Below are 14,404 nucleotides of genomic sequence, written 5' to 3' on the forward strand. Positions count from 1 at the left end.
GATCACGCACCAATCGAGCATACTGATCCGAAGAAAGAAAGACAAAAGCGCAAGCCAATCCAAGCCAATCATCCGTTTTATATGCTAACTGAAGTGCCGGACGGTAAAATTCCATTGTGTGCACAAACGCCCTTATTTTTTTTTTTAAGCTAACATTTGAGATGAATCTTTATTACATGTTTTTATATGTATTGATTTTTCATTCTTCACCTTTAATTGCTTGCTTGGGGTAAATCAATATTTATTTTGAAAACCCACCATATATTTTTGTAAATATAGTTTTTATTTTTATAAATGGTATGCACTGACAATTATTGTCTTTGGGGTTCTTTACAATCAATTGTGGCTCATTTTTTTTTAACCAGTTTACTGTTGAGATTATTTGTATTAAAATTCTCTGTTATTCAAATTATTAAAAGGCATTGTAAATAATGATAAAATAAAACGGAACAGGTTTTGTTCTATGCTTATCTCATATTTATCCTTATCTTTGTAATAAATCTCCTACCAAATGGCAGGCAATTCAAAATAACAATGCAAATATTATTATCTGTAATTAAGAAGGTACCTGTTCAGCTTTTTATTATTTTAGCACGCTAGTTCCATTTTTGCCTAACACCTATCGCTCACGATATTCAGATATAGCAGCTTGGTGTCTCCGGTGATAGTTTTCGTGCACTAATGTGGTGAACAGGACCGCACAGTGTTAATATGAAATGTCTCTTCTTCGTCTTCTTCATGAGCCTTCTGTCCTCAAATGCGGTATATAGGCCCATTCCCCTTCTTTCCATTTGCTCCGGTCGGTTGCTGCTTGCAGCCAGCTTTTACCCCCCACAGCGACTATGTCATCGGACCATCTCTTTTGGGATCTTCCGACACCTCTTTTGTTCTCCCAACGTCTCCATCGTAAACATTTTGGGGTCCACCTTGTGGGGTCCTGTATTGCAATATGTCCTGCCCATTGCCATTTGAGTTTTGCCACGCAGTTTTGAGTTTTGATCCATGGCATCCTCTACTTTGGTTCTTTTCCTGGTGTCTTATTTTATTTTATCCATACATTTTTTATTTTATCCATCAGGCTTAGACCAAGCATGGATCTTTCTCTGCATTTCTCTTTGTCAGAGCTATAGTGTCTAGTGCATATGTGTTCACTGGCAGTATACAAGATTCATACACATTTCTTTTTAGATAGGAGGATTTTCCTGAAGGAGATTCCGACCTGAAATATCTTACATGACATTAATTTTATAATGCCTTATCACTAACCAGAAAAATGAATAATTTTCCCAGAAAGTATATTCATCGGTATACATATAGCTTAAACCAATCTTTTGCTATCAGTGTTTTTAATCAACCTCTGAATAAGTATGTGTATATTATTATTTATCGATTCGCACTGTATTAAATCATTTACTTTGCAATCTCAATAGCAGTTTGATTTGGATAGTGATCGAAAAAAGCCGAGAGTTCCTGACGCCAACAGTTTTATGCTTTATCGATTACAAAAAAGCTTTCGACTGCGTGAAGTGGGAACATCTGTGGAAAGTACTCATGGAGATGGGAGTCCCATCCCATTTGATAAAACTCATCCATGGACTTTATGCCCAAAGTAAGGCAATCGTAAGAATCAATGGCATAAACACTGCAAGCTTCCCCACTGAGAAAGGTGTAAGACAGGGATGCATACTCTCCCCTGACCTGTTTAACATCTATGGGGAATACATCATGCGCAGGGCTCTCTACGAATGGAATGGAGGAGTGTCCATTGGTGGCGTAAAGCTGTCCAATATACGATATGCGGACGACACAACACTTCTGGCCAAAGACCCAAAAGAGATGGTAGATCTCCTTAAACGAGTAGAGATTGAGAGCAAGGCACTGGGACTAGAGATTAACCAAAGCAAGACCAAGATCATGATCATAGATCGATCTAAGAAGTTTGGTGATCTCGGGAACTCACTGGAAGGTTTAGAGATAATAAACGAGTTCCAGTTCCTTGGATCTCAAATCAGCAATGAAGGAACTTGTGAAGGAGAGATTAGACGTCGTATCGCCATCGCCAAAAGTGCCATGTCTAAGCTAGACAAAATTTGGAAAGACCGGGGTGTGAATAACAACACCAAGATGAAGCTTGTCAGGAGCTTGGTCCACTCCATTTTTCTCTATGCTGCTGAAACATGGACTATAAAAGCAGCAGAAAGGAGAAAAATTGATGCCTTCGAAATGTGGTGTTGGAGGCGCATGCTCCGAATTCCATGGACAGCTAGACGCACCAATGAGTCCATTCGCCAGGAACTACGCTTGGATGGCTTGTCTCTGGCCAATATCTGTACCCGACGGATTCTCCAGTTCTTTGGACACGTTGCGCGTGGCAACGAGGATAGCCTGGAACGACTAGTTGTGATCGGTAGCCTGGAGGGAAAGAGAGGGAGAGGAAGATCCCCCACACGATGGACCGATCAAATTAAGGCAGCAGCAGGCACCTCAGTGGTTGGAGCGCTACGTGCAGCGCAGTCAAGGGATAACTGGAGAAGAGTCATTGCTTCTGCAAGGGTCACAACCCTCAGCAATGAGGATTAAGACGGAGAAGAAGAAGAATTGTCATTACAAACGTTTTATTATATTTTATTGCTTTTAATTTTTAGTACACTTTCGCTACTAATAATTCTGGATTATCAGTTTTTGTTTGTGTTTCTTTCTTTATTATACATATTGCCAACTAAATCATCTGGGCTTACTATACAGTGTACAGGATAGAATAAAAAAAAATTAACTTGACCACCAAACATAAACTTTTATTAAATTTATTATTTATTTTATCATTTAGATAGCAAGATGTTAATCATGTAAGTTTATATGTATATTAATATTTTGTCATGGAAAATATAAGTGATGAAATAAAATATAGTAGTACCTACGTCCGCCTCCGTGGTGTAATGGTCAGCGTGTTTAGCGTACTGGAGGTCCCGGGTTCGATTCCCAGTGGGGGCGAAAATAAATATTAGTGATTTTACACTGTAATATTTATTTAATATTACCCTGGACTGGTTCCTGAAGCGCAAGAGTGATCACCTTGCCTTCATGTAAGTAATGATCAAGATAACACTGCGTCAATTCGATGCAGTGCCCTATGCACCATTGGGTGCGGATAAGGGTTATAATAAAGTACCTAAGTAAAAATGATGTTAAAAATGATGTTTATAAAGATAAATTTTTAAGTTTTATAAACAAGTTTAATGCTATATCGGTATTCAATAAATAATTGTATCAAATAAATATATTTAACACTTTATTTAAATTTTTTAAATTAAAATATCGTTTTTGCGAATTTGCGATAAGCACAAAAAAATCTGTGTTTAATTTACAAATTAATACTTAAAATAATTTCCTCGCTAATGATAAAATACATCGATTAAAAACTAAATAAATAATTAACCAGGTTTCTACAAATAATGTTATAGCGTGTAGTAAATGCTGCTCCAATAGGGTAATGGGGTCCTGTCACCATCAATAAAGATTTTCAATATGTCTTCGTGATTAACAGCTTGTTTTCTAAATGTTTATGAAGCCTTTTGATTTATTTTTTTCTATGGCTCTAGAAAGTCGCGCTTCAACTCAATTAAAAGTCAAATAAACGTAGAAAAGTAGTAGAATACGACACGAGATGTATTTTATACAAAAAAAAATCACATTTTTTTTTTTTTAATATCAGTATCAGTACAATATTCAACGCATTAAACACAATATTAAAAAAAACAAGCTTTGATTCTCGACTAAGTGGACCATTTTACGAATGCTTTCTTGCCTTTGAAAAAAATATTAAGGACACCTTAAAATTCTCTTCAATCAAAATTAACATCATTTCCGTCAATAAGAAATCGCAAACATCAATTGCTTCAACAATGTTTGTAATTCTATCAATTAATTGCATAAGTAAGCAACATTCTCGGATCTCGCCGTGGATGATCGTGCCGTGGGCGCTTAATAAGAACCCGTCCATTTATTATTGGTTATATATCGATATCCCATTTTATACGAGTCCGAATCAAATCCGAAATGAGTAATAAAGTATTTTAAACCGCGCCAATCACGAACTTGTATATTGATGTGTTTTTTTTTGCGCTATTTATGTTTAGATAGATGTGGTCCAATAAAAATAAAGTGGGCACTTGGAAATCCTCAGTTCGGGTTTTTATTTTTATACACTAACCGACGATTTTCTCGGTAGTCAATTTTGTGGAACGGCCGCATTAACAAATAATTAATGATACCAATATTTTGTCGGTTTTTTAAAATGAAAATCCTCTGGTCGAAACTAAACGTAAATGTACTGATAGTCTTTGTAGAAAGAAAAATTAAACGCTTCAATTTTTTAGGATGCAATATATTTAACCCCGCCGGGACTTGTGATAATTGGTCAATAAATGAGAAGATCATTATCCAATTGTTAAAATGTCAGAAATAAATCCCCGAATTAAATGTCACACCATCCGATTTTTCTACGATTTTCTGTGTCCTAAAAAGTTGTTATTTTATTGATTTTTTTTTCTTCATTATTTTCGTCTTTTTTACATTTTTTATTTACTTTTTTGTTATTTTTTATCAAAACTAATCGAGTTTCGCCTTCTCGGGAAATCAGATGAAAAAACCTAATGGACCACCTTTCAATTAGTGAATTTATTTGTACGTTGTATGAAAAGGCCTTCAAAAGTATAATTGACCCCCCCCCCCTGCATTAAAAACGAATACCTGATTTAGCTTTCATACTTTTTAACATTAACCACACTACAAGCGAGTTGTTTTCAGGCATATTTTTTTATAAACAGGCAAAAAAATTACAATGTCTGTTGTCACAAAATATCGCCAGGTATGAAACCTTACAAAAATTTGTCAGTGTATCCGGTACGCATTAAATATTTTTGGAACAGATACCTTTTCTCGTGCGCGTAGGTCATACGGGTTAGCGCGGAATGGTGAAGAAAAACCGCGCGTATCACGTACGTTCGTATGTGTAGGGCGGTTAATGGATGATTTGACAATTGCGGCTATAGAATAAGATACCAACTGAGGGGAATTGGATTCTTTTCACCCCTCGATTTACGAATGTCCCGTTCGTTTTCATTCAATTTGTAATAAATGAAATATTTTTTCCATCCGCCTTTAAACGTATTCTGTGCCTCGTGAAAAGTTCATTTTTCTTGGCCTGGCGTGTCCGTAAAACAGCCGACATATTTTATTCAGTTTAATTCATATCCTGGAGCCAGACACAGTTCGTCTACCTTCAGGATTAAAATTTATCGCTGGGAGGGAATCCATACTCATGCAGTACTTAACTAATAATATAATTTTTCTGTATCTTTTACATATTTTTTTCTTAATACTATTAAGTTCTCTATTATTACATTTTAATATCTAATTAAAGAAGTTCTTAAAATCGACATAATTAGGATAGGCAATAGTGATTTTTTGAACAGTGTTTTTCGTTGATTTCATTTATTTCATTCATTGATCCGGCATTTACTTTGTGGATATTATCCATGCATTTTTAATTCAAGTTTTACTTGATAATTACCATTATTGTATATACCACTCATAAACCTTAATTAAAAATGGTGTTTATTTACATCATTTACGTTATACCTGAATTAATATATTTTTTTAGATAAAATTAAGTAAATTTACGTGATTTTTTTTGTCGAATTAGGTTGTATACATAGTTCTAAAGGTAAAAACAACGGATTGTTTCTACGTATTTTTTGCTTACCTACCTACCGGATTACACTTTTTTTTATATATCATGTATTATGTTCTCACTACACATTTCGGAATTTCACCACGTATTACTTAATATTTAAAAAAAAATACATGTTTGATAAGTATGTGTATTTTGAAAACAAAATCTAAACCTTCCATTTTCATTGTTATAGTGGAGCTTTAGTTTTGAAATTGGACTGCTGTTTGAGATCGTGATATGGGATTGAAACATTCAATATTAATAACCAATCACCTTTTATCATTAATTGAAAATTAATGATTAAATTCGGCAGTCACTTTTTTGTAATATCTATCCATTTTTAATTAAAGCTTTTCTTAGTAAATACCACTATTATGTATAAATATATATATATATATATATATATATATATATATATATATATATATATATATATATATATATATATATATATATATATATATATATATATATATATATATATATATATATATATATATATTTTTTTTTTTTATCGCTCAGTTTCACTTAAATCACGTTTTTTGGCATTGTAATTTAAAATAGTGAAGGTTTAAATATAAATAAAAAAAGGGAACTTTTTCATTGATTAAAATATTAACTGATTTTTTTAACTGGAGAGCAATGTTTCACATATAAAACTGACCTTTGAAATTAGTAAAAAGAGAGTTTTTGAATAAAACGGGCCCCTAACTGTCGTAGCAGGTAATAAGTAGTGGGTAAAATCCATCAAAATACGATGCAATCCGAACAGATTGCAAGAATTCATATTTAAAGACATAAACCAATTCTGTAGGGGGTGCCTAATACATTTGGCCACCACATCTTTATTTATAAATATTTCTCTCCTCTACCCCACTAACCCCATTATGCCCTCTTATCCCCCACCCTCGAATGTGGCCATGTGGAATGTGACCTGAAAGTTTTCGCCGGTTGTCTGCAATATGACCTTGACCGGTTTAAACAAGCGACAATTGATTTCTCGATTTGTGACAGTTTGGATGGCTGGATACTTTGTTGTTCATTCATTAACAAGTTTTCTAACGGTGTTATGCTTCACCAGTTTACGCAAGGTCGTGATGCGGTCCTTTTGTCATCAAAATATATTCCGAATTGAGATAGTATTTATTTTACAGTGGATTCCATAATAAAATGCTTTTTTTTTCATTAAAATTTTTAAAAATTCAATATAGGAGTGTTCCGCAAACTTTTTCTGTTCAAGGTACACCTTAACAAAGTTCAATTAACATTGATTTATTATTAAAATTAATATAATACTAAAACATATCGCTCACTCCTTTCAACGTCATAAATCAAAAAACTTGATTTTTCAGGAGAACGTTTTTAAAGTTTAAGAATATAATACAATGTATTAAAAATAAATACTTAGCCAATTATTGAACTTTTTACTGTGCAACAGATCTTTTTAGGTAAAACCTGAAGGTTTTTTCTCCATTTGAAAAATATTTAGTATAATTAAAAAAAATAATTAAACGATTCCTTTTCTTCAAAATGCAAAAACAACACTTTCTGCCCTGTAGCAGGTATATATTAAGTTAAAAATATGCCGCTTTTGCTGGGATATAGTACATTTTCTGGCCATTCCGAAAACATGCACAACTGAAAATTGTCGATTTTTGATTTATGACGTTGTTGAAAGGAGTGAGCTATATATAACATATTATGTTTATTGCAAATCATGAGCCTGTTAAAGTTAGCGCAGGCGATCAAAATTGGAACAATTGTTGATAAGGCTGTTATTTTCACAAAACTAGACGTTTTTTTCCGCGGCATAGCAACTAATCACCACGGTACACCAGTGTGCCGCGGCACACACTTTGCGGAACACTGCAATATAGTAACAAGATTTTTTAAATAATTCCATTCATTTGATAGACATTTCTACATTTGACATTTTTTCGATTAACATGTAAATAAGGTATTTATTTTCTAGAATTTCAATATATATATATTTTTAATCTGTGGCTCTCAAATATTTAAAGTTATAGAATTAGAATTGTTTGGTATTGCATTTTCGTATTATAAAGTCATTTTGGTAACTCGATGATGAACTTTACTTTAGATTCGAGTATTTTTCACCTTTAAGTATCTGAAGAATCGCTGTTGTTTTATAAATAAATCATAAATATTCATAAAATTAATTGAAAACATACAACAAAATGTTTAACCAGTCCGAATTACAATTGTTTACAGTAACAATAGGTCACAGGAAAAATAATATCATATCTCGATACGGTGCTATTTTTCCTAACAATTATCGGATTTTCACATTGGTATCCCTATTTTTTCAAACTGTTGCGTATTTCCTTAATATATAGTTCATATTACGCCATTGTAATACCAAGTGAAGCCTTTTATAGGCACGTATTGTTCTAATATCCAATCTACACTCCCGAGTACCTACCTGTTTCAGTAATATATACTATTGTCCGCTTTGTGACCGATTACTGATTCCCCGCACTCAATTATAAGTGATGAGGTCAAATAGATGCTCCAAAGGTGAACTCGTCAAGAAAAATGGCATTACGTACGTTAGGGCTAGCTCAGACACACATTCGAAGACGTTAAAGCAAATATGTTTGTACACAAATCTTCAAACCCCTATCCGCACCCCAATGGTGCATAGGGTACTGCATCATATAAACGCAGTGTTATCTCGATCGAACACACGAAGGAAAGGTGATCAGCCTTCCGCCTCTGGTACCAGTCCAGGGTAATTTTGAATTAATATTAGAGTGAAAAAATCACTTAAATTTATTTAATCCCCTCTGGGATTCGAACTCGGGACGTCCAGAACGGTAGTCAAGCATGCTGACCATTACACTACGGAGGCGGACAAAAACTGAACTTAATACCAAAAAAGATTTGTCAGGGGGGTAATGTGAGATGGGCGTATGATAGTCTGAGTATTTTACAAAAGAACCTTGGGAATCCGAACTTATTGAGGCTTTGACCTGTTCGGATTTGGAAAAGTACGGCTTTGGAAAAATTCGGATTAGCCGAGAAATTTGTAATACAATATATGCGTAATACTTCACACTACAGTAATTACGATGTCCGCCTCCGTGGTGTAATGGTCAGCACGCTCGGCTACCGTACTGGAGGTCCCGGGTTCGATTCCCAGACGGGAGGGCCGAATAAATAAAAGTGTTTTTTTCTCTCTAATATTTATTCAATATTACCCTAGACTGGTACCTGACGCGGAGGGCGTCTATGTTTGTGATTCTCTTAAATGTCGATTTTTCTATCATAGCCAACAATATTTAAAAAGGTTAGTTTTCCATCTGTATTTTTTATTTTTAAATCAAATATGTACGATTCTCAAGTACGCAATACGCAAGAATCGAAGTCCGTTCGCTACCATGAAACCCAACCCTTCTTTCATTCATTCGTGACATTCCTAAACATTCGTGTCGTAATCAAATGTGCATTTTCATACATTCTAATGGGCCTCGCCGATGGCATATTGTCGTGTGGATCGATTGTACAGTAGAAATATACAGTTTGTTTCGTCCATGGTAGTATGTTTGTGCTGACCCTGAATCCACATTATTATTTCATGAAAGCATCGTGTGATATTTATTTTACAATTCGCGTATAGTGCAAGATATAGTAAGACGTGGGAGATGAAGAAGACGAAATTTGTGCCCATACGTGGAAAATGGACGGTTAAATCCTAGCATCTTTCCGAGCGACTTGCTAAGAGATAGAAGAACAGATAGGAATTGAAGTTACATGAAATGGTAACATCGTCTGAAAATCGGAAGACCTACAGTCTGCGATAAAGGAAGAGGAAGAAAAACTTCGTTTCACTTAGTTTCTAGGGTAATGGAATTGTCAAGAACACACTTTTCATTTTCAGTAAATAAAACTTTCTACGAGTTAGTATCAGAGGCAATTCGGCTGTCCAAACTTAAAACACAGTAAGGGACATTTTTTTGCAGTACGTTTTTTTTTTGCATTTTTGGACTAAAGAGAATCTACTTAGTCAAAAAATGCAAAAAAAAACGTACCACAAAAAATGTCCCTTACTGTGTTTTGAGTTTGGACAGCCGAGTTATCTCTCGCGTTACCCTTTTCTTAATATGTCTACTTGGATTCTGGATCATAGTCTGGTAGAATAGAAATCATCATGGCGTTGCTCCACTTTTATCGACCTTTTGTATGAATTTTGTAAAACTTTCGGGTGTTAAACATTTAGACATTTATTTAAATTCTAAGGCTATCAGAATAAGCTCCTTCAGCAGCTTTTCAACTAGCGCTATTACTATGTACGTGTGCAATATGTAGAAGGCAAAGCTCTTAACCTTGCATCGCGTACTGAATCACATATGAATCAGCCACATTGTTGCTTGGCATTTTTGCATTCCGATGCAAATTACTTTCCGAAGTATAAACATTCACTCGCGCACCTTTGCTAAATACGAATCAACTAAGTATTCTACATATTTTAAAACGACATTGTTGTAATAGAAAGCCGATTGAAAGCCGCGTCGTTCAATTTGATAGTTGACTTTTGAAATTGTGGCTTGCGGGTGCTCTTTGTGATATACAATGGATAAATGAGATAAAATTTACAACTTTAGCATATTTGTGATCAGTGGCGTGCACATAGTTTTTTTTACCAAGGTAGGCAGAGTAGGGTTAGGAATAGAAGGCACTGGTCGTGTTTCTATATGGAAAGCGAGTAATCTAAGGTAGGCACTGTTTTTTTGCCTATATAGAATACTCGCCTCTGCTCGTGATATGATTACAACAAAAATAGTGTGATTTAAATAACAACCTTACAGTATTTTTTCATAAATCAATTTAATTCTCAATTGACTTTAATTTTCATAAAGCAAATAAATTAAATGTTAATTTTTCTAACTACGTATTTGAGCGTAAATAATATGTTCTTTGTGTAGAAAACAATGCGCATTGTTGCATTAACACTTTGACTGCCAGTGTCAGCCACCGGTAGCCGATACAAGACGTTTCAATTGCGTCTCGTCGGCTACCGGAGTCTGACACTTTGTACCTTATATTAACTTTATATGACAATATAAGGTACGAAGTGTCAGCCTCCGGTGGTCAACGAGACGCAATTAAAATGCATTGTGTCGGCTCCCGGTGGCTGACACTGGCAGTCAGAGTATTAAACATTCCGTAACTGTTTGATTCACTGTTTGGATGCGGTATTTGATATCGCTCACTTCTTTCAACAACGTCGTATATCAAAAATCGTCAATTTTCAGTTGTGCATGTTTTCGGAATGCCCAGAAAATGCACTATATCCCAGCAAAAGTGGCATATTTTTATCTTAATATTTACCCGCTACAGGGCAGGTGTTGTTTTTGCATTTTGAAAAAAAGGTATTTTTTAATTATTTTTTTAAATGTACTAAATATTTTCAAATGGAGAAAAAACATTCAGGTTCTACCTAAAAAGATCTGTTCACAGTAAAATGTTCAATAAGTGGCTTGATATTTATTTTTAATACATTTTACTATATTTTTAAACTTTAAAACGATCTCCTGAAAAATCAGTTTTTTTTATGGCGTTGTTGAAAGGAGTATGTAAAGGAGTCAATAGCTTCCGACTGTCGCCGCTACATGTCGGACGATCGGATGGATCAAACTCGACACGAGGACTGATCAAGGCAAAATTTCGTGCCGAGTCATTGTGTAATCATTTCCAGAATTCACGTCAACTGTGCTGCATAAAAGGTAGTTTGCGATTTTTACGCACGAGTTGCTCTGGAATTACCTCACCATCTGACCACAATGCTATTATAATACTGTTTTCGACGCTTTTAAACCTTCCTGCTCATAACTATTCTCGCTTCTAACTCTTACAAGGTTAAAAATATTTCAGAAAAATACCAAATCATTTCCTTTTGTTATTTGCAAATCGTTGTGCTATAGTATTTTTTTTTCATTTAAAAAAAATATTTGTGTTTTTACTATTTACACTTCAATTTCATACTATTTCTGTCAGCTTAAGCGGCTCATAATTAAAAATTGGTATCAAATTGTGGTAGAGTGGGTTCGAGCCCAGAAACTCTGACTCGAGAGTCCGCGACACTAACTGCGGGATTACAACCCGACAATTTAATATTCTTATAAAAAAATGACATCTCAACATAGATGAAGAAGTATATGGAAATCTGTGCATTTACGGAGCTTACGATCGTTATAGGCTGGTTTAAGTGATGTGTAAAGTGATCACTTAAACTAGCCTATGATGGTCGTAAGCCCCGTAAATGCCCAGACTTCCATATTCTTCTTGAAATGTCAAAAAAAAACTCTTAATTGGAAATAATTCAGATTTCTTAAACAAGTATTTGGACACTCAAAATGTTGTAATATTCATACATTTTAAATGATATTAAAAACTACATTTCATCGACTAAGGGCGTTTGTCCACTACACGGAATTACACGGAATTTTACCGTCCGGCACGTCAGTTAGCGCTTTAAAACGATGATTGACTTTGATTGGCTTGTGCTTTTGTTCATATTTCTTCGGATCGGGGCTCTTGATCGGTGCGTGAACACGTTGCGCGTAAATTCGATCACGCCAAACTGTCGTAGTCGCTTTCATTTTTCAAAACCTGACTGCCGGACGGTAAAATTCCGAGTAGTGGACGAGCTCCCTAAGAGTTTTCAATTCGTGCGAGCTATTTGCAAGTCTTGTATATGATTTTCTTCAATAACGCCCTCCTTATTTACATAGGATTAATATAATTTCGTAGACTACGTATAAATTAAGTTTACATATTTTTTCAACGAGGAAGTAAGTCTTTGAGTGGAGCTGATATCGCCCACACCTTCCAAGTCAATCGATCCGTGTCAGCAAGTCTGCCAACGCGTCCATCCAGGATTGTACTGCACCAAATCCACATCTCACAAAACGTATTTAACTTTTCTTTAAAAAACAATCTCCTTTATATGGATACATTGTATCGTTAATCACAATGGTCAATGTCGAAGTCGCGGATGTGCGTAAATATTATTTCGAGTTGTCGAAGTTGGAAATGAAGAATTTTGGTGTTATAGGTACATAAGTTTATTATTACTAAACAGCTTTCTATTATTTTAGATAGCTTGTTGAAAAAAAAACAACAATTTAAGGCTATATTCGCAATAGTAAAATTCATTGTGCCCTTTTTTTTAGAATACATGTTGGTTTTTAGTTTGTATTTTAGAATATGTATTGAATTTTTTTCTAACTCCTTATTTTTCATGACTCTTCTTTTCAAATCTACATATTTATTTCGAAGAAAAATTTATTGTTTCAATTAATAAAACGACGTGTTTTTTTAAAAAGAATTACGTCAAATGTAACCTTAAATGGTTTAAAGAAAATTAAGTTGCTAAATAACGAATGCTTGCCTTGAGCTTTATTTATCACATAATTGTTTTTTTTAAAAACTAGGTCTACTTATAAATTTTTTATCAATGTTTTACTAAGTAAATAGCACTATTTTTTAAAATCTACTGTGACACGTGTTTCGATGCATTCCGTATCATTTTCAAACACCGTATGGTCGGTGTTTGAAAATGATGCGGAATGCATCGAAACACGTGTCACAGTAGATTTAAAGAAATAGTGGTATTTACTAAGTAAAACATTAATTAAAAATGGATAGATTTTTCCACAAAGTGACTGCCGAATCAGTTAATGAAACTACTTACAAATTTATCTGAAAAGTAAATGTGTCCTTTTGAGCATACATGTAGTATTTTCTTATCACCAATATATCTATAAATAAGTACTTGCTTGTGCATATTTCCATGTTATATCGTGGAGTTACATTGTTATGTAGGTAGATAAGTGTTGTACATATTTATTGGACGGCTATAATTTTTCTCCACTATAATTTCCCGCCAGAAGTACGTATATTCGATGGTCCCGCGGTGTCTGGCGCTCAGAAAGTTCAAATTGTTATAAATAAGACTGTAGGAGTGCGAGGATCCCGGGCTAGATTCTAGGTCATCGTGTACGCGATTATCGCACTTATAGCTTCATTCCACCGGCAAACGTACCGTAAAACTGCGATTATCGAAATGTTCGCTAATGCATTATTTTGGTTGTGAAACATTGTAACGAAAACTCAATTGAGCGGAAATTGTAAACTTACTCGCATTTTAATTTCATTTCAAATCGTTCCAAAGTAGGTCCTACATGCACCAGTTATTGTCATACATACGTACGCAAGTATATTATTTTTAGTAAACAAACAAATAACATTCCTACAATATATAACAAAATAACAACTATACAGTTTTTTTACACATAAATATAATCACCTTACGCACGTATAACATTCACCAATTCTACCCATTATTGGCAACCACACTATTTGGACTAACGACCGGGTTTCATCGTAACCGACATCACAGACTGGTCTGTTGTAACCGACATCATCAGACTAGACAGTCGTAACCGATATCATCACCAGTCTGATGATGTCGGCTACGACGAAACCCGGTGTCTGGTCAAATAAATTTATGTGGAAAAAACAATGTATGTATTGGGTTGATGCAAAAGTAATGACCGTTTTTTATGATCCCAGGTAAAAAAAAAAAATCATAAATTATGAATAGTATCTTCTTTTTTTATGATTCCATTGTATAAAGGATGCTTT

The 14,404-nt window shown here is 34.4% G+C and overlaps 1 protein-coding gene across 3 annotated transcripts in view; it reads left to right on the forward strand.

The window, feature by feature from the left end:
- Nucleotides 1-14,404, forward strand: part of atl (atlastin GTPase) — a 41,554-nt gene that overhangs the window by 1,373 nt on the left and 25,777 nt on the right. The gene's annotated exons all lie outside the window — the stretch shown is intronic.

Source organism: Brachycentrus maculatus, unplaced genomic scaffold (assembly GCF_059751285.1).
Source record: "Brachycentrus maculatus isolate JH-2025_06_01 unplaced genomic scaffold, ASM5975128v1 h1tg000104l, whole genome shotgun sequence".
Lineage (NCBI taxonomy): Eukaryota > Metazoa > Arthropoda > Insecta > Trichoptera > Brachycentridae > Brachycentrus > Brachycentrus maculatus.